Raw genomic sequence first — 21,789 nt, 5'->3', positions numbered from 1 at the left:
AAAATGGAGCAAATGACTTTCTCTGAATTCCCCTTATCTGCCTAAAAACAGATCCTCCAAAAGAAACTAAGTTGTCGTAAATCCCCTCCTCAAGAGTTTCATCAACCAGGGAAGATTGACTGTCATCATAGTCAGCTTCTAGGATAACAGAAATGGACACCACACTTAGACAGACATTGTCACAAGCCATCATATCTCCCATCTGCTTTTCTGAGGGTGATTTGTGTCTCTTAAAAATCATTTACTCTCCCCCAAGGGGTCTATGTACATCTCCCACCCCCCTGTCCTTATTAAGATGATATTTAAACTTAAATGTAAGTCACTTCAGAGAGTTACACCTGTTCTTTCCTGGATATTGACCGTGTATACATTAGGTGTACATGTTAACAATCTGTTTGCTTTTCTCTTGTTAATCTGGTTTTATTACAGGTTTCACAGCTAAGAATTCAAAAGAGTGAGGGAAAACTGTTTTTCCTTCCCTACATGAGAAAATCATAAGTTTCTGTTACTCAGTTCTTCTGTGACTTGTGATTAAAGCATTCCTGCCTGGTATTACATCCAAATAAAGATAACCCTGAAGTAGAAAAAGAATGGGGTATGACACCAGTGTTGCAGTACTGTCCTGAAGAATGTGAGATAACGTGGATTGCAAACTCTATAGCTTCTGAAAAATCTTGTGTATGAGTTAAATTGACAAAGTTATATAAAAATGGATTAATGCTGACAAATTGGGTGTATCCAAAGTCTGTTGTATGGTTGACTTCCTGCTTATTTCCATAGAGTTGATATTGCTTATTGCTCTTAAGAAACGAACTCTTGGAGTTTGGGGAGACTAGAAAAATTTTAATAAAATGATAATAAGATTATCAAAACATCGGTTCATATTCTGTTTTCATTTTCATTTTATTTCCTGTTCCATGTAATGTCTTGTGGACTTCGCGTGTATGTGTGTTTGTGTCTGTGTGTGTGGCTGATTGATACCTCATAGCTTTCAAAAACACACTAAACCTTGAAATAACTTCCAACCCCATTCTCCACATATGCCAGGCCTCCTAATTCTTATAAAAGATACATTTTCAGGGAAAAATACATGTACTCTTTCATGCTAGTGGATAAATGATTTGTAAATGTGCCCATCAGTTTTCATTTCTAGCAATGTTTAATTTGAGTAAATGATTTAATGGAATCCAAGTATTTGTCACAAGGAATGAAGAGATTTTTTTTTTTAAACAAAGATGGCCTACCTGTTACCTTTAAAATAATTCTTAGGTGTCAGCTTACTCATGAGGAAAGCCATGCCTGAAGCAGGTGTCTAACTATGTCATAAAGTAACTGTCATGGCAGGAGGATGAAAGATGAAAACTACTAAACATTTTGGATAATGATTCAAAAAACCTGAAGAAGAACAGATAATCCCAGAGCATGATAACTTCTGAAAATAGTTTAAAAATGTATGAAACTGTTGCTTCTGCATAATTTCAACACCTTTTGAAGTAACACAATCAAAGGGGCACAGTTCTTCCAGATTAAACATATTTTATTGATTTTTATCTTCAATGGAGTGAATGCTACTGAGGTTTCATTTGTACAAGTTTGAATACCTGGTTTAAAGTTATATTTGTACACTGTGAACTTCTCCCAAGTGTACATTGATCAAGTCGTGCTTTTTTTTTTTTCTTTTGATTTGTTCTGTTTTATCAAAGAAGCAGTCTGTTCATATGGGTACAGCCAAAAAAGTAGACTGTTTTTTGGCACACATTCTCAATAGTGAAAGTTACTGCGAATTTAAGTAAAGTGAATTAAACCAAAGAAAAATGTGAATAAACCAAATTTAACTATAATAACAGGATGAGAGTTGTAGTGATAGGAGTAAGAAATTACTGGTCACATGACTAGAGTTCTGTTTCTGGCTTTACATTTTCATACACATCCTGAACAAGTTTTTAAACTCTTCTAAAATGCTGTTTTCCTATACAAAAAAATGGGAATTACCTGATCATAACTGAACTATTTCTTAATAATAAAAAGTGACTGAAGGGATATTTTAAAGTGATATAATAACTTACATTTTTAAATTCCTTTCAATAACATTCCTCTCACCTTTGGTGAAATTGCTTTAAATTTCACAAATAAATTTCTTACTTGAGATTTAGCTAAAACTTGGAGATATTTGCTATAACTGATCACATCATATTTTAAAATGTTTACTTTATCCTGTATAGGCTTTCTTATATTCTGTGGCTGTTTTCTTTTCTGGACCACCCCTCCCTTCCTTCCCTTCTTCCTTTTCTTCCTTTACCTCTTCCTTCATTCCTTTTACTTCTTAAATTTCGAATCACAGAAATCCTGAGAAAGTTATAATATCCTTGTCTACTCTTCCTCATAAAATATTCATATTAATCTCTATGTATCTTCCAAAGTGTTCATGGACCATCTATAGCCCATCCATGGTGACAAGATAAATAATTTTTGTCCTGGAAAAGTAAAATTAATGGATGAATGAATGAATGAATGAATACTTAAATAAATAGACAAAACAACACAAATGGAAGGACCCAAGACCAAAGAGGATGCAAAGGAACATCTGATTTCAGATCGTATTGTTCTGCAAGGCTCTGATTCTATCACTTCACTTTTCTCTCAGCTCCTGCTCAAGAACGTTTGCTTGAGCAATTGGACGTAACAAAAATGAGGTTGTTAGTAAAATTGTTATAAAAATTGGTATAAAATTGATAGATAAATTAGAATTTTTATGAGGTATATTAAAGTGTGTAGCCAAATATGGTAAAGGAGTGGTCTTACGAACCCACAAATGAAAGAAGTCAGCTCAAGGCTATGAATAACACCAGGGATTACTCTAGTGACACCACACGACAGGAAGAAGGTGTGTGTCAACACGAATGCAGTATCCTGCACAACAGACATTAACGGGGGCTGGGCAGTGTCAGTCAAGCCTTCAGAAGCCACCTTTGAATTGACTGTATATTCAAAAGATGAAAAAGTACCATCTCTTATATCCATCCCCAGCCCTACTATTACTCCTTAGCATGGTATTTAAAGTTTGGTATCACAATGTGTCCTAAATATCTTCATTTTAACTCAGTGAATATCACTGTAAATCCACAGAGTGCCAGGTCCTGGAGATACACTGATGACCAAAGAGACATATTTCCTATAATCATGAAGCTTATGGCCTCTGTGTAAATCTCTATAGCTCTTACTCTGGCCTAATGATTATTCTGTAAGTATGCTTTCTTCTGCAGATCAAAAACTCCAGGAGAGTTCATGCTTTGTGTTTGTTTGTTTTATGGATGTATGCTTATTATAATTATTTGTATATGGTATACATCCAATGAAAATTAATTTGAGTTAAAAATCTCTTGGACTTGATTCAGAGAACATAATAGGTCATCAAAATTTGCCATTGATTTTAGAATCTCCTCTCATTTTATCTAATTCTTTGTGTTTCTTTTTTTCCTATTTATTGTCTTAAGTATGTTTCTAACTAAGCTCTGAATCCACCCTTCTCCACTCACTAAAAATCATATCTCAAATCCATGCAGATGGCTTTGACTCCTAAAGCAGTGCTCCCAGTCCATTGGTCTGAAAGCAGAGCCCCCAAACATGTGGATTGTTTGATCAGAGACTTCCTCTGTCTTAGGGTTGAGGCAGAGCCTGACCATATTCGTTGCTATTCTCTAATAATGCCGTCAGCCTCCTAAGAGTGATCCACCAGCACCCTCTCCCAGCCTGCACTTTCCCTTCATCACAAGGACTCACAAGCATGCAGGTCCTATGGGACAGCCCCTCACACAGATGGGAGTTTGGAGAAGATGACAAATGACCCATATCCCTCATTAGGACTATTTTATCCCGTTAAAGGAATGACGGCTTAAAGAGACTATTTGTCACTAGGGCATGAGTTAATCAACCTCATATAGGATGAGGAGAAAATGAGGAATTAGAACAAGTGCAGAGAATATGAATCGATTTTTTTCTCCGTCCAGATGCAAATGTGCTTCAAGCTATTCCTGTCTTCTCACCTAACTGCTGCACTTACTTGAAAAACCATTTTTAGTCATTCGTGCCCATTAGCTAAAGCTATTAATTATGTGAAGGCTTTCAAAATTAAAAAAATGATTTCTGTTGGATTATTCTAAAATAATAGCAAATCAATTGATTTTAAAAGTTAAGCTTTTCACCAGTGCTTTCAATGTAAAATTAAAAGTCTTAAATAAAAAGCATGCGAAATAAAACAATTTGATTTGCAAATTATCCAAATGTTAACTCCAATTAATTCATACTTAGTGAGTTCAAATTCTTAATGAATATAATAAATCCATGTGATGAAATAATTAGATAAATAAAATAATTAATATTTTGATTTTCATGTTAAATACATGAAGTCAACATATAGTCCTAAGGATATAAACTGTCAAACACATAATAAACCATTCACGAACAAATCCAAAGACAGTACAACTATATAATCCACTTAAAATGGTAGAAAATGTATGTTTTCTGCAAAGAACAATTTACAAACAGAGTACATAAACAGATATGATGCACAAGTTTCAGGAACTAGAATTAACTTTGAGGATAAAGAGGAAAAATTAATCTTAAATGTTATGTAAAGTTAATGGTGCACACAGTTTTTAATGTTTATTCATTTATTTTTGAGAGACAGAGAGAGAGAGAGAGAGAGAGAGAGAGAGAGAGAGAATCTCAAGCAGGGTGACATTAGCACAGAGCCCCATGTAGGGCTCGAACTTGCATACCATGAGATCATGACCTGAGTGGAAATCAAGAGTCCGGCTCTTGACTAACTGAGCCACCCAGGCGCCCCAATGGTGCACACATTTAAATGAGTCAATTATTAAGTATCTATGGTCTTTCTGCTGATTATTATCATTGAATCATTGTATTGGTTAACGGTCTAGATTCATAATCAGGAATAGGATATTTCCCAAGTCTATCACTGTAATGATACACCAAATCTGGTGCAGTTTATCTGCCTCTTTTTTTAAATTTCTTTGTTTTGTTGGCTTCTGAGAATGGAGGTTTTAATGCTTTTGTAAAGTATTATAGCATCCTTAAAGGTTTACCTAAATAATAATATTTTTAAATTGTTTATTTATAACTAAATTTGGATAAAAGAACAATTAAAACTGAGGAAGGAAATGACATATCATTTTAAAAGAAGCATCTGTAATAATCTCCATCACAAAATGAGAATCAATCCAAATCTTAATTTACATGCCACTTTTCCATGAAAACTATCCCTGCTATTAAGACTAGGCCATGTGGTCCTAATACACATTTTCTAAGCATGTTATATTGTCCTTTATAGAATTTATTACGGTTACAGCTAGTTGTTTAATTCTTTGTGTACTATTTGTCTTTCACAGGAAACTATGGGTTACCATTTGAGGTAGGGATCAGGTTTCTTTCATTTATCAATCTACTCCTGTCAGCTAGCCCTGTGTCTGGCTTACAGAAGATACTCAACAAATATAATTATATGAATAATTACTAGTCAAATGTACTATTTTAGCCAGCGGTGCAATAATTAAACCCCCTCCAAGCCTCCAAGAGCTTCACCATTAACAGAGGGAGGGGAAGATGTTTTTGTTCAGATTGATGAGTTTTAAGGTTTCATTGAGATATTGATAAGTTTGTTCTTGCAACACAGACATTTATCTTCCCTTCCATTGAACTCCTACAAAAGCATGCTTAAATTTTGGAACAAATAAGTTTATTGTGTATGAAAGTCTTTAAGAATCAAACAGGATAGCAGTTCATAAAAGAAAATCACAGGGCTGTGTGAAGAATACAGTCACTTAAAGGCAGAACTGAGAATGAATATGTACTTGTCTCTATGTACTTATGCTTGTAAAAAGTTTATGGGTGTAAGGTTACATAAGTTACTTCAGGAACTAAAATGTTAGATTTTGTACGTGATGTACTAAATAACTTGGCAGAATAATAACACTAGAATTTTATATGGCATTATTTCTTCAAACTGTGGAACTGCTCTCAAACACATCAGTCATGATGAGGCAAAGTGTGGGAAAGTATATAAAATTAATTAGTTTTAAAACAGCCTTTTGAATCTCAGGCAAACATTCAAAGACATGCCAAGCAAGCATATTTTTAATAAATAACTATATTCAGAATTATACCAGGCAACATAGTTAGTAAAAAGAAATTTTACATAGCACATAGATGTAATTATTCTGTGCAATAAAAAATGAAGATTTTCAAAAATTTTGTACTTTAAGCTTTAATTTCAAAGATCTTCAAATTGAGTATTTTCTCCAAAAAATATTGGAGCTTTTGGTTAAAAGGTAACTTTACACATATACCCATAAGAACCCAGGGAAGACAGAATAGAATTTAAAAAAATAAATACGAACTACATTTTAGAAATGAGGACACTAAAATTCAAATGGCTATGTGACTTGCCCAATGTCCCATAGGTAATAATTATCAGGAGTGAAACCATCCTAATTCATTTTTTTCTTTTATTACATGATGATATATCTTCTCAATAAACTCTCAGAGTAAAAATAGAAACATTAATATTATAAGACAATCTTTACATATTTTAAAATTAATTCATATACTGTTTACATTCAACCAATAAATATTGAATGCTTCCTGTGTCCCAGATCTCCTGGATATGTACAAAATACTTTGCCCTTAAGAGGTTATAGTCTGGTATCCTGAATAAAGTGACATTTGTTTTAAGATATCACATGAATCAGTTCAAAACAGTAAACACTTTTAGAAACATAATCTAGGATGCATATTTGAACTTGAAAGAGCTAGACATGTCCCAGAGGGGTAAATGTATTTCACATTGCATACTTTGCCATACATAAAATATGAGGATATGTAAAATAGAGAAACCCAGTATTTGATATTTGCTGTTTTCATGTAGATGAAGAAAACTTTCACAATTAGCTTTGCAGATCCATTATGAAATAGGTATTTGTCAAGAAATTTTTTCATTTCTCTTGCTCTTTTTTTTTTCCTTCTGATTCTTTCCTGAGTAGCTATATTATTATGTATTTTACAACTACAACCCATTATTTTACCTTTCCCTTAGAATAAATTTTTAATGAACACTACTTTCTGATAATTTGAATTATAGACTATCAATATATTACTTGACACAAAACAAAATAATTTTGCATCATATGTATTTCTATGTATAAGCTATGATATATTCAGGGTAAGTATATCAATGTATTTATTCATGACAGGTTTTGGTCAAATTTGTAATTCAAAAAACTGATATATTCTGGAGTCACAAATTAAAACAGGATCCACAAAATGCCTACTCTACCAGGAAAAAAATAATTGCCTTCTGGCTGAAAATAACTAGGTATTAAAGTTTTAAAAAATTGTATTATGCTCACCAGTGCCAGCTGATTGAATCTTTTCAGACTCAATTCGCTAGGCACAAGGTCATTTATAATGTTCTCCATTAAGTATCCAAAGGGCAATTTTCTGATATTCCCCCATATGTTTTAGTCTTTGTAACATAACTGACCCTTTGGAAGACAACTATTTCTATCTACATGTGAAAAGTGCTGAATGTTTCCTTTAGTGAGATTTAAATTGCTTTTAGCAGGTCAGGTCATCTCATTTAATAGTTTCACATTACTTTTATTCAGCTTGCAGCTCTTAGAAATACAAAAATGGCTCACTACAATTCTTCTTTTCAACGGTACTTAATATTGTGTTTGTATGGTTAAAAAAATTACTGTCTGGTATATGTGTTTCTCTTTTCTCATATTCTCTACCTTCTTATACATTTGGTTTTAAATGGTGAATAAACTTTCAGAATTTTAGATTTTAAATATGATTGACGGTGTAGGGAAGGAGAAATAATTTTTCTCTACCTTTCTGAGTTCTTAGCTGAGACTCCTGTAATAAAAGACAGCTTAACAAGAGAAAACAAAACCAAAACCAAAACCACAAAACAAGTTTGTTAACATGGAACCTCATGTGTACATGGGAATTATGCAGAAGAAAATGAGTAACTCCCCAAGGTGGCTTAGAATTCAGGCTTAAATACTATCTTAAGAGGCAAAGGGAGAGGGATGCAGGCCTCTTAGGGAAGAGTGAATGATTTTCAGAGAAGATGAATAGGCCCTTAGAATAGATGGGAGGTAGAATAGATTGGGACAGTACGTCAGGGTGTGGTGCAGACATCTAGTCTCCGCTCCTGTGATAAAAGTCAGTTTTCTCTGGTTGATGAATCTCCTGCAGAGGGGATTTATGACATTTGAGTTCCTTTTGGAGGATGTGTCTTTAGGCAGACAAGGGGAGTTCAGAGAAAGCATCTTCTGCATTTGCTGTTTTTCAGTTGCCTACAGCTCAAAATAATCAACATAACAAAGTCGTTCATTTTAGCATGTGCTGCAGGCCTACAGAGATGGCATTTGGAGTGGCATATTCTACTACCCTTCACTGGCCAGACAACCTCTTGCCTTGTTCCTATATGCTTTGATATCCCACAAAGATGTTTTGGAATGCCACTGTTGACATTTAATTAGAAGCATATATTGAGCAATGATCAGGGCTAGATTGTCTTGAATAAGTTTCAAATATTGTCTTGAAGTTTCAAAGATTGTCTTGAATAAGTTTTAATTCCTGAGTCTCCTTTCACTATGCACACGTTGATTCCTAAAATTTCCCTTTCCCTTAGGGGCTTAGGGGCATTTGAGTTAAATGACTACCAGTTTAAGCTTTAAAATACTGTTACATTTTCTAGGGAATTCCCTGGGGAAGTACCTCAAGCCTGACATAAAAGCATACCTCTAGAGGCTCTCAACCCTGGCATGCTTATATTAACTAACGTTTTCTGAAATCTCTCACTTCGGGTATTATTGGGACCTGGCCTCAGGCATTCCGTTTGCTTTCCACTTCATATTTTTATTGTCAACTTGCCTCTTGTCTGCCAGTCACAAGCCTGTAGATCTTTTGCTTTTATGATTATTCTGTTTTCTTAAGAAAATAAAGTGACTAGTGATGTAACAATAGCAAAATATAAATCACCTTTCATGATTTCATGTAAACTGTGTGTGACATTTGAAAGCTTTTCAAATTTGAACAACTCCTTTAAATTCTTTTCATAATGAACATTTTTATCTGGTTTGTGTTAAAGAAAATCTCCCTAGCATCTACCATGTGTGCTCTGAACAGCAACAATAACAAAATCACCTATATTTCAAAACATATTGTAGCTAAGAAATACATAGAATACAAATTCTATAATCATAGCAGTGGTTGGAACTTTTTGCTATTTCTATTGCTTTAAAAATAATTGATTTTTTTCATATTTAAAGACTTAAATTTACAATAGTTTTAAGTTCACAACAAAATTGGGAAGTACAGAGATTTTCCCATATACACCCTGCCCTCACACATGCACAGCCTCTCCTACAATCAACACTACACATACAATGGTACATTTGTTAAAATTGACAAACCCACACTGACACATTATTATTACCCAAAGTCCATAGTTTACCTACAGCTTCACTCTTGGTGTTGTACATCCTATGGGTTTGGACAAATGTGTAATGACAAGTACCCATCATTATAGATTCATACACAATACTTTCACTGCTCTAAAAATCCCCTGAGCTCTGCCTATTCAATCCTATCTCCTTATGTACCCCTGACAACCGCTGATCTTTTACTGTCTCTATAGTTTTGCCTTTTCCAAAGTTTTATTTACAGTGGTCTCCCCTTATCTTGGGGGTATGTTCCAAGACTCCCAGTGGATTCCTGAAACCACAGATAGTACAGAATCCTCTATATACTGTTTTTTCTCCACATACACATCTATGATCGAGTTTAACTTGTAAATTAAGCACTTCAAGAGATTAAGAACAATAATAATCAAAGAGAATAATTATTAAGATAACATGTGCAGTGAATGTGGTCTCTCCCTTTCTCTTTCATAATATCTTATTGTGTTGTACTCATGCTATTTCTGATGATGATGTGAGATGATCAATACCTATGTAACGAGATGAAGTGAGATGAGTGACGTAGGCATTGAGACCCAGCATTTGGCTACTACTAACTTTCCACCTATACATCAGGAAGGTTTGGCTCCTGGACTGAAACCTCAGACAGGGAAACTGCAGATGAGGGGGAACTATGGCAGTTGGACTCATACACTATGTGGCCTTTCAGATTGGCTTCTTTCATTGCTTGTACCTATTTCAGTTTCCACCGTGTGTTTTCATGGGGTTTTAGTTCATTTCTTTTTAGCGCTGCATAATATTCTAATGTCCGAATATTCCACAGTTTATCCATTCTCCTCCTGAAGGACACCTTGGCTGCTTCAAGCTTTGACAGTTATTAAAAACGTTCCTATAAACTTCTGTGTGCAGGTTCCTGTTTGGACACAATTTTCAGCTCTTTGAGGTAAATACCGAAGAGCATGATTGCTGCATCATATGGTAAGATGGGAGAATGTGTTTAATTTTGTGAGAAACTAATGAAAGGTAGTAGAATATGCCTCCCCAAAACTTGGCTATTTGGCATGGGATTATTTTGAGCTGATTATTTTGAGAAACTACAGACACAGAAGTTCTGAAAACAGAATAGAAGTTACTGTTTTCTGTAAGGGAAATTTACATTAGAAAGGGAGCTTGTACCAGGACTAGAGTTAGTATCAGATATCACTTTTCCACCCAAGAAACTTATTGGCATGGCAGAACAAACTTTGTTTACTAAACTTCTCCTCTTCTCTTTCCTGAATTGTATTTCTCCCATTCGAAGTGCAGAGCCCTACCCTTTTCTTAGCTCAGGATGGGATATAAGGGCTCAATCATTTGGTCATGATTTTTGAGTGCTTTTTCTGTATGTACAAATATACAAAAGAGAAAAGAGAACCTGTAACACAAATGTGTCCAGAACTAAGGTGAGATTCTCCAAGAAGCCTGCTTCAACCATTCCACTCATCAATGTCTTTACACAGACGCTGAATAAATAGCAAGAGCCATGTTTTAAACTGACTTCTTTGTATTTTCTTCCTCAGCAATTATCAACTTATCAGTTTCATAAAATGAGTTCCAAGAGGTCTATAATGTGTACACTGAAAAAGGTTCTTTGGTTTCTTTAACTTTTCAGTTTCAATAAATTTAAGAGATTTAAAGATTGTACAAGGACTTTCAGTCCCCACTGTAAAACTGAATAAAGGAAACCTCGCTTGAAATGGATTTGGGAGGCCAGAGGAAAAGCTCTTACACACTACCACTTCCCCTCAATTGCAGACCCCGACAAGAGGGCATGCTACATTCCCAACAGGGAGAAATATGCTTCAGTACTCCAACAACAGGAAGAATTTCTCCTTGCCTAGCAACAAGCACAGCCAATAAGAAATACCGCAACTCAGCCAATAAGAAACTCTCACTACCCTGAACTCTCCTTTTCTTCCAATGGATTTTCATTCAAAGCAGTTCTTCACAACTTCATTCTTTTCTTGATAAGGTAGTATTTCACTCCTTTGATCTCTGGGCTTGCCTATGGTTTGGCCATATCTTGCATGTCTCAAATCGCGATTTCCCTCCTATTCCTGAATAAATAACTAGCTGTTTTTCTTTTAAGTTTGACGTCACATACCCTTCATAGAATTCTAAAGTAAATATGTTATATAAAGTTAAATTAACAATACATGCAGACTTGGATGAGGAGGGACTTCATTTGAAAAAGAACAATGAGGACACTCTGAAATATGATCTGTTAGTTTCACAAGAGTTGGGCAAAAGGGTTTTTCTTTTATAGAGAGTAAACAAGGCTAGAAAGAACTAGGGGTTGAGGGGTAAAAGGAAACTGTTGTATAATTGGAAATTATATGAAAAAATGTTTGATGCTGAGGCACTTGCTCCAGAGTGGCCCTTATGGAAAGGCTCTGTGCTGAGTCAGTTTGAGGGCGGACCAAAATTCAGGGATCCCAGGGGAAGGAGAAGATCCTTAACTTTGGTTTTAGTTCTGACTGATAACTAGTGGCAAAACAGTTCATCTAATAATTTATAAGGTGACAAATGGGAATTTAGAGGGACCATGTCTGGCCTTGTCACAGGTAAAGTTTTATCCCAGTCTTATGAATGTGAGTGGTTCTTTGTAGTGAGTCATTTTCTGGAACACAAAAGGGTGGTGGGAGGGGGATTCTCTAACCATAGGTGTTTTCCAAAATCAAGGACTTGGGTAAAGTTCAACATGGTATACAGTATAAGAAGTAAGAAAAATAGTGCAAACCAATTAAAAAGTAGATATTAGCATAAAATTCTCAACATGAATTTTAAACTTAAGACATAGATAGGCACCTTGTTATAGCTGAACTATTGTTTTATTCAACTAAGAGTTGAGGGAATAGCAAAGCATCAGTATAATATGATATCATGGCAACATTTTAATTTCTTATGATCACTGAGTCAAATTCTAAAAGCAGCAATTTGTTAGAAAACTGTAATAAAAAATATAAAAAAACCTTTTTTCTCATTGGCCAAATGGATTGGTTTTACTCTAAATGGCAAAATGTGTTTTTAAGCTTTTATTTCTAGTTCATATTTATTTAATCAGTGAGCATTCTGTGAGAGAATAAAAAAATTATTTATTTTTATTGATTTATACTTGCCATGGCATTTTTCATTCCACAAATGCTAAATGACACAAAATTTAATTAAAAGCAAACATTTAATATATTGACACTGAATGAATTCCTGTTTCCTTTAGCTCTCTCTCTTTGGGAGGTTTAGCATGGAAACTTTTATGAAGGAATTGGGCTTGATTAATGTGACCATACAAGTGCCTCTTAACCAAGGGCCAAATAGTATACACATTTTTCACTGAAAAAAAAAATCGTCTTTTGACTAGAACTCTGTGCCCTCTGAAAGTAATTGGCGAAATATGAAGACATGATTGGCAATTATTAGGAAAGTCAGTATTACAAAGAAGAAAAAGATAAATGTGTTATCTCTAAAATCTTAACCATACATGTGACTACTATGCCAAATATAGCACAATATGGACAGTAAGGTTTAAGGGAAGAAACAGATGGTATGTTTACATCATGTTCATTTTTTCTTGAAAACAGATATGGCTAGAATATCTGGGGCTTCTTTCTTGCCTTTTATCTATAAGATAGTTTTACACAGTTTATGAAAGTATTTTTCAGCTTCAATATCAATAATGTGCCATAGATTGGATTTATAAAAGTCACAGAAAAAGAAAATGAGGGGTGAGATAGAAAGCACACAAGTGAGAGAGGGTCGTTTTTTACTTAGGCTGTTCAGGAACCTTGATTAAAAAGGAATTGAAGGGATTGTTACTGCCTCTGTGTGGGCTAAAAGCAGGGTAGGTCTCAGGGTCATGGGACTTGAAGTTCAGGCAATTATAGAAATTCTTTCCAAGAAAAATAACACAAAATTAGTCACAAAGTAAACAAATTTTTAGATAGAGAAAATAAATCACAGCCAGTTATAAATTTAAGTAAGCTGGAAATAACAGACATGTCAAAATCCAGAAAAGTAGCATCCTATATTTATGAATTTAAATGTTATGAATAGATTTGCATGTAGATATAATTTATATTTATAATATTTATAATTAACTGCCTGATGCATCTCTATAATACTTATTCTGTACATTTTTTGACTCTCTACTGTTTGTATGTTGAACCAATAAAACACTTGTTGCATATGTTTTATTCTGATTAAAAATTTTATAGAATTTTCTTGAAAGACAGAAAAGTAATTGTCTTTTCCCTAGTATAGTTTATGAAACTTTATTTATTTTTTAATTGCTAGTTTAGAAAAGTGTTTTTTGTTTCACAATATGTAATTGGTAGTGCTTGATTATGGAAAACTCCTACCAAGTTTCTTTCATATCCTCTCCCTGGTCAAAGGAATGGCAAGGCCATAGGCACTGAGAAAAATGTTCATTTTGAATAATGAAAGAAGAAGAAGTGGGGAGTATTCTTGGAATGTTGAAGGCAAGAGAATGCATCATAGGAGATGAAGTTAGAGATATAGGAGGTCACATGGGGTCTTGAGGCCACTATAGAGTATTTGCTTTAACCTGAGCAGTGCAGGAAATGGTGGAGGATAGGGAGCCATGGACCCTCATACGATTTCACTTAACACTTTAGCATTTTTGTCTGCTGTGTGTGGAAGGGACTACAAAGGACATGAGTGGAATAGGGAGCTAAGTCTAAAGATAAAGACTAACAAAAATAACTGCAACAAAAACATAGTTTAAACATTTGGATTAGTTATTTCCAAGCACAGAATAGGGACCATCTTAAGCAGAAGAACATAAACTGAAAAAGGTAACCAGTCTTTGTCTGTTTCCTTATCCTATGGAGGTAGTTTCTATACTCCTATGGGTGAATATCCTACATCCTATAGTAATAGTAAAAAACACAATAATGTTTTAATATCTTTGTAGAAATTTAGGACCAAATTATCAAAAATGTAAAAGTTAGATTTTTCTTACAGTAGAAAAAAAATACCCAGCTTGAAACAGTAAACTTAATGTCTGATATTGAAATAAGAAAAATATGATAATTTTATTTACAAAAAATCTGAATTTAACATTTGGAAAGCAAAAATCTTTGTATTAATTAATGCTTAAGTGTTCATTTTATAGTTTCTGACTTTTCTGGAATTATTTATCTGTTCCTTCCTATAGACTGTGAGACCCTTAAGCAAAGAACCAAGTTCATTCCATTCTGCTATTCTCAGCTTTTCATATAGTTACTGGCATATAGAAAATGTTTCAAAAACATTTTAAGTAAAGGAAGGAAGGATTTAGACAATCATTCATCAACCAAAAAGCAAGCACTTACCAGAATAATGGAGGGAATAGATCTACTATGAGGTTGGTTAGCATCAACCTCTCAGAAAACTGACACATTTCCTAAATTTCTTACCCTTTAATCTTGCTAGCAGTATCTCTAAAGAGATGGGACATCTAAGCAGAAAGGATAACATGTGAATATTCCCTTAATTCTTACCACTTAAGAAGCCTACTTAAAAATCAAAGCTAATGGGGCACCTAGGTGGCTCCATCGGTTGAGCGTCCAACTTCCGCTCAGGTCATGACCTCGCTGTCCGTGAGTTCAAGACCCGCATCAGGCCCTGTGCTGACAGCTCGATGCCTGGAGCCTGCTTCGGATTCTGTCTCCCTCTCTCTCTGCCCCTCCCCCGCCTATGCTTGCTCTCTCTCTCTCTCTCTCTCTGTCAAAAATGAATAAATGTTAAAAAAAATTTTAAAAAATCAAAATATTTATTATATTCCAAGTTCATTAAGCAAGTAGTTGAGATTCTAATAAGCTGAGATACTTGATTTAATAATGTCCTCCAGAGATTGCACTAATAAAGAATTCCATTGGGAAGCACAAAACAGAAACAATTTATGTTTCTTTACGTGACGCTGTTGACAGATTTTAGGGAGTAATAATTTCAAGTATTGGCTTTGGATTTAGATTGACCACTATTTGAATCATGATTCGGCTACTGACAAATGATCTACTAACTTGTTTAAATATTGTAGAAGAATCAAAATCTATGAATCAGTCAACTATCTTATATCTAATAGACATCCGAGGTACTAGAAACTTTGAGGCCTTAGGAAATATTCTGAGTGAAAATTTTTCTGTTCTTTTTTTCCTGGTAATCTTTAAAATGAAAAAAAAAATAAATGTGACTCATTCAGAAAACACACTATAGAGAACTTTTCTTCAATGGCCCTTATACAGTCATCTCTCTACTCAGCTATTGTTTGCAGGAATAATTGTACAGCAGTTGCACATGAAGTATTCCTTATCATCTATGCACGTTGCCGATTTGGGTTCTTTAGTAAAACCTTTCTAATTTTCACAAGTATGTTCTAAATGGGTGTGTATGAGTCAGACCAATGTCCCACCACAAGGGCTGCTTTTATCACAGTAGTTCTGATGACGCATTAGTATAGGATATCTTCAGAGCAGTGTCTCAGTAATGATTTATTAGGATGCTACATCATAATATTGATAGAGAATAGAAACTGGCCAAGGAATGACTTGGTCATTTGCAATATTAAAAATTATACATTATATATGGAGCTTGACCCCATTTTTAGGAATGGAAATATTCATTTATTCTATCTATTTAAATAATGGCTACATCATCCATCTACAAGAGTTATACTATGTTAAATTGAAACCAGTATCACTTAATATTTTATTTTCCTTGCATGTATATTCCACAGCAGTGTAAATAAAACATGACAAAAATGCACGTAATTTCTTACCAACCTGAACTGATTATTTAAAAAAAAAAAGTGTAAAGGAAGACATTATAATATTAGTAAACTAATTATTTATGCTTTGTAACTATGAAGACTGAATTCCTTTATATTAAAAGGATAATTTGCATGGATGCTACTAGTTTTCCTGAAGAAATCATGGTATTGCATTTCATTTTTTTTATGAAATAAAAGTTTATTTTCCTATGGTCACTAAATTAAAAGTAAATAAAGTATTTACTTGTTGGATAACTTGAGTCATTAGTTTGTTTGAGTAATAAAAAAAAAAAATCAGCTGAAACTAATAGAAATGTAGTAGATGTACTGTTCTTCTCAGGGGGTTGTATTTTTTCACCACTGATAAAATTCTCATGATCACAATCCTGGTGCTAACTCCAGGTCTCCTGATAGTCTACCACTTGTTTTTTCAAAACCACTGTTTTCATTATTTTATTGGAATTCTGGCCTTTTGACTAAATTTGGGATCCAATTTAAGTAGATACAATATGGACAACTTTTATGAGATGTACAACTTAAAGCAAGTTACTTCGATAAATGTGGGAGAAATTAACAACTTTACCTTATTGCCTCCCAATTCATAGAGACAAAATGTCTTTCCATAAAACTACATTTTCTTCATAAACTTCCTTCATAAATGTTACAAATTTGTTTTTAAATATTTATGTTTATGTTACTATACATATGCATTATTTTTACTGTATCTTCTAATTACTCTTACCAATGCCAAGAAAATAAATTATTTTTAAGATCACATATCCGATCACCTAAATTTCTGATTAATTCTAGTAATTTGGTAGTAGATTTTATTTTGGATTTTCTGTGAACAAAATGACATCAACTGGGATTGATGAGGGAAATAAAAGCAAGAGAAATAAAGGTAGCATAAATTAAACCTCCTTACAGCTCACAGCCTACTGATAGACACCTGAAACATGCAGAGTGTGACCTTCCTCAAGCAACACATGGCTGCCTTACTTCCTTAATGTTTTTGATTTATTAAAGACCAAAATTAACCTTATCTTAACAGTAGCTAGTCCTTCAAGGTCCTGAAAGCCTTGCTTTCAAATTCCTTAGAGACTTATGCTATCCCTAGCTCCCACTAACTTAAAAGCATATAATCAGTCACTCCTCACAACCCCAGTGCAACTCTTTCTGCCCACGGGTCCTGTGCACGTGCTTTAAGAAAACCACATATTTGCACCAAAGATATCTCATGATTTCTTTCTTAGCTGTTTGCTCAAGAACCCCATCAGTTTGGCCCCTTTATGTGGTCCTTTGAGTCTTTTCATCTAGACTCTGAACTTTGGTGCACACTTGGTAAGTACATTCTCTTTTCTTCCTTTACTCTCATTTCATGGGTTTTTCAAGAGGTATGATCTTATCAGCACACTTTTTTGTTGATCGGTCAGGCTGCATTCCTCTAGCCTGTGGCTACTCTGTGGGGAGGAGAAAGCCTGCTTTTTGGCTGGAAGTTAGTACCCCGGCCAGAATGGTAATAAGACCCAGAAACTTGATGCCCTCTTTATTCCTGTCCTTATACCAACTAGTATGTCTAGGGCAGGGCACAGCCACATAAGTGACTAGCATGGCTGTCAATCTTAAGACTCCCGTGTGAAGTTTCCTTCTCATTGGTCTAATGTGATCCCCTCCACATCTCTGGTCTAGCTGCTTCTGGCAATGGGACCACCCCTGGGAGCCGGCTGAAACCAGTACCTGATTAAATTAAACCCCAAACAGGGACTGTTTCCTAGGGAAGTTGGCTGTAAAGACTGTATGTGTTGAAATGTTGCTTAGATCATGATGGGATGGATTTCCATCTTTACTGTTTCCTCTCAATGCCCTCTACTAACTGCTTAAATTACAAAATTGGGTAATTACCACTTGTAAAACTTTTCTAGTGTTTTCCATAGGATTGAAAAATAATGGCACACCCTTCAAGGAAACTAAGGTATAGCCTTCATGGCATGCTCCTCAAAACAAAGTAAACTAAGGCACGGCTTTGTACAGCATGGCCTTCTACAGAATGACTTTCAAGGCATGGCGTGGCAGTTTCATCCATATGCCAGGCACCCATTTGTAGCCTAGGATGCAATAAGGAAGCAAAGGGACTCGCATCTCTTCTCCGGGGAGCTTAGTGGCTGATCGGTGTTCATAGTAATTTTGTTTGAGGGACACCTCCAGTCACTTTGACACCAGGAACCTCTGACATATCCTGCATTGGATGCCACCCAGCAGTCAGGGCTGGGGAAGGGAGGGATTTTTAGTAATGGACTTTCTCTACTTTTCTAGGAACATGGGATTTTCTTCTTCAGTCCCAAGGACTCTCCCTTGGGATGCCTTTTAACCCACTGTAATCAATTCATATTGAAAAATTTAGGAAAGGACTAATCTTCCATAACACTGCATGGCTTAAATAGTATCTATCAGATCTCTTCTGCAAGAAACAGGGAAATTGGACTGGGGTACTTAATGTCCAGGCTCTCATGGCCCTAGATCAGGATCCAGAATTTGGAGGCCTCTTGCAAGATCTGCTAGGCCACTAACCAGGATGATAAACTCCCTCCTGATATATTGGTTGATTTTCTAAACAGGCCTCTTCCTCCAAATAAACCCACATTGTTGGAGGAAACACAGGCCAACCTTAATGAAGGGGACTCTGACACTCTCTCTTACTGTTCCTCCTTCCTAATAGACTCAAGTTACTCTAGCTGTACATGGGGCTTCTCCTTCATTCATTTCCTGGGTTAATGACTATGATAATTGGAGCCAATTTTCTCTGGTTAGTCTACCTTGGGATGGAGAATTTAAGGAATATTCCAAAGCAGCTGCCAAGACTCCTTTCGTTTTAGAAAAGTTCCCTGTATTTTATGACCTGACATGGACTGCCCATTTCTACTGGGTGGGAAAAAAAAAAAATCTGCATATGCTCATCTGTCTGAGCTGACAGGCTTTAGGACTGGGAAATCTCTTTCTCTGTCCACTGGATTTGTCCACCTCCAGCCTGCTTGGCTTGGAGGCACCTCACTTCTTCTGCCTTCTCCTCCCCCTCCTCCTGTTTCTGCACCACCTTTGGTGCAACCTACATCTTCCATGCCTCTGGCGCCATCAGCTACTCCTCCTCCCCTCACTGTCAAGGAGCAAAGGACACCCACTTACACCACTCACTTCAGATTTCCTCACCAATGTCCCAGGTAAAAACTCACAATGATGAACAAATTGCTTGACTTTTGAGTGAACCCAAGTGGAACATGTTTGGCATTTAAAGTAATTTAAGTTTGTTGGTTTAATTAAGATAGACAAGTCTTTAGCCTTCTCAGCATTGAATATATGAGACTTTTTCTACCTAGGTTTATTGAAGGTCAGATAAGCTTATGAATATCTTTGTTGCAATTTGTCAGCAAATGTATGACTTAAAATAGTGGTTCATTTTGTCTTTCTCCAAGTTTTCATAGGTAATTACTAAGAGAGCTTTCAATGTCTTTGGTAATCTAAAACTTTAAGGTTTTGTTTGAATGATAAACTGGATTGAATTCATTGGACATCTAGGTCCTTTCCAAATAAGATAAAATCCTAAGCATTGATTATTAAACATAGCTTTATGCTTTTAACTTATTGCAGGGAAAATAAGGATATTTGAGTCTATTGGAAAACCTGGTTTGTACTTAGTTGATTCATAAATTGCCATGAAAGAATTCTGATGTAACAGTTCACACTTGGTTACTACTTAGTTTTCACTGGAGACTAAGGATTCCAAGAGTTAAAATTCTGCTAAATGTAATTAAGAATGATGGAAATAAGGAAAACAACTCTGTATGTAGAAAATTAGGAGATATGTCAGAAGAATATAATAAATGACAATAAATTTTTGTTAAAGGTAAAAGAAAGTAATTTTGTCCTAAATGAGACTACTTGTTTGGAGAGAAATGGCTTGGTACAAAATCTGAATGAAAAGGAAAGTTGTAAAATGTTCTCAAAGGGAAATCTTTGGAAAGGGATTTTATATGTAGTTAGGATGGACTAAGGTTGAAGTAAACAGATTTTAAAAATTAACAGATTTTAAAACAGATTCTAAAAAGACAAAGTTGTCTTGGATTTTTCATCTGCTGTTGAAAAAAAATATGTAAGCAAAGTTCTTTTCTCTTTTGTATGCCAGAACCAAAGCTTTATGTTTTGTTTTTATCAGGTCTTTGATTACTTAGTTAAAACTTCTCAATGTTAAAGGAGCTAGGTTTTGCTAACAACTATATAACCTTACATATTTGCCTTTAGAATCTCTTATTGCCACCTTGGTTAAATAAATAATTAAGATTTGTAATGATCTATAACCCTATTTAGGATGTGCCTTATAACTTCCTAAGGTTTTAACAAACTTCCCAGATTTAAACTATAATTTAAATCTTTTTGACCAATTGGGCCTTTTTATTTGGTGTGTTACTTGGAAAGCCCTTTCAAACAAATAATGGTAAACCTTAGGTTGTATTGCTTGGGTGAATGCTATAACTGCTCAAATATACATATAAAATTACTAAAAGTTTTAATATGTTTGGTATAAGGTCATCACGTGATATTCTGATTGCCAAAGTATTATGTGTCACAGAAATAACCTGAATTTCCTTGTCAGCTTCTTCTTAATGAACTCTCATATCAGATAGTTGACCATGTCCATTTGTTAGTCTTTTATCATTTATTGTTGTTTTTCCAATTCTCTTACAAAATATGTTCCATGTTCAAGGAGATTTATAAAAAGGACTTTTAAGACAAATACCAGTATTTGACATCTTTGAGATCATAGAACAAATGGGTAAAAATTTCCAGGATTAAAAGCTGCATTCCAACTGAACAAGAATTAGTAACATGGGAATAAATAAATGGAGGAAGATTATAGTTTTGTGACTCTTGTTGGAAATATTGCTATTTCTCTAATGTTTGCTCTTCCAGAATAAGGAAACTTTCTCTTAAAATATCTATGACATAAAGAAACGTGATGAAGTATTCATTTGTGAACAAACTGAAGCGTTTAATTTTTCTCTGTACCTGAACTCTCTGATATTCAAAAGATCTCAGTAATTAATTCTTTCTTTCATGGCAATTATAGTTATTTGCATAAGTTCAATAAGAATCTATTCTCCTTATAACAGGTCACCATTGGAAATACAGGTTATTTTACCAAGGCTTTGACTAGAGTGTCATATTTGAGAGAGACATGAATAGACTCAGATATGACCAAACAGTTTGAAGGAACTAAGGTTGACTATGAAACATAGAGTCATAAAGTCTGTTGGAAATGTTGGCCTGGTACCCTTCTTACAAAGTTCCCAGCAGCCTTACCAGGTGAGTAAAGAATGTCACTTCCTGATAGGTGCAGGAACCTCAGGATATCTTTGGGACCTCCTGGAAAGAAATTCACCCGAATCCACAGGTGTTGCAAGTATATCTGACAGCAAGTACTTG

The 21,789-nt window shown here is 34.9% G+C and overlaps 1 long non-coding RNA gene across 1 annotated transcript in view; it reads left to right on the top strand.

Annotated features, from left to right (window-relative positions):
* LOC123599213 overlaps nt 1–21,579 on the top strand; it is a 72,340-nt gene extending 50,761 nt beyond the window's left edge. The window contains exon 3 of the long non-coding RNA XR_006713046.1: nt 21,477–21,579. This is a non-coding gene — a long non-coding RNA (uncharacterized LOC123599213). The remainder of the gene's footprint in view (nt 1–21,476) is intronic.
* Nucleotides 21,580–21,789: the final 210 nt, after the last annotated feature.

This window comes from Leopardus geoffroyi, chromosome A1, assembly GCF_018350155.1.
Source record: "Leopardus geoffroyi isolate Oge1 chromosome A1, O.geoffroyi_Oge1_pat1.0, whole genome shotgun sequence".
NCBI classification, from domain to species: Eukaryota; Metazoa; Chordata; class Mammalia; order Carnivora; family Felidae; genus Leopardus; species Leopardus geoffroyi.
The sequence above is the reverse complement of the archived record's forward strand: the minus strand, read 5'-3'. Positions and strand labels throughout refer to the sequence as shown.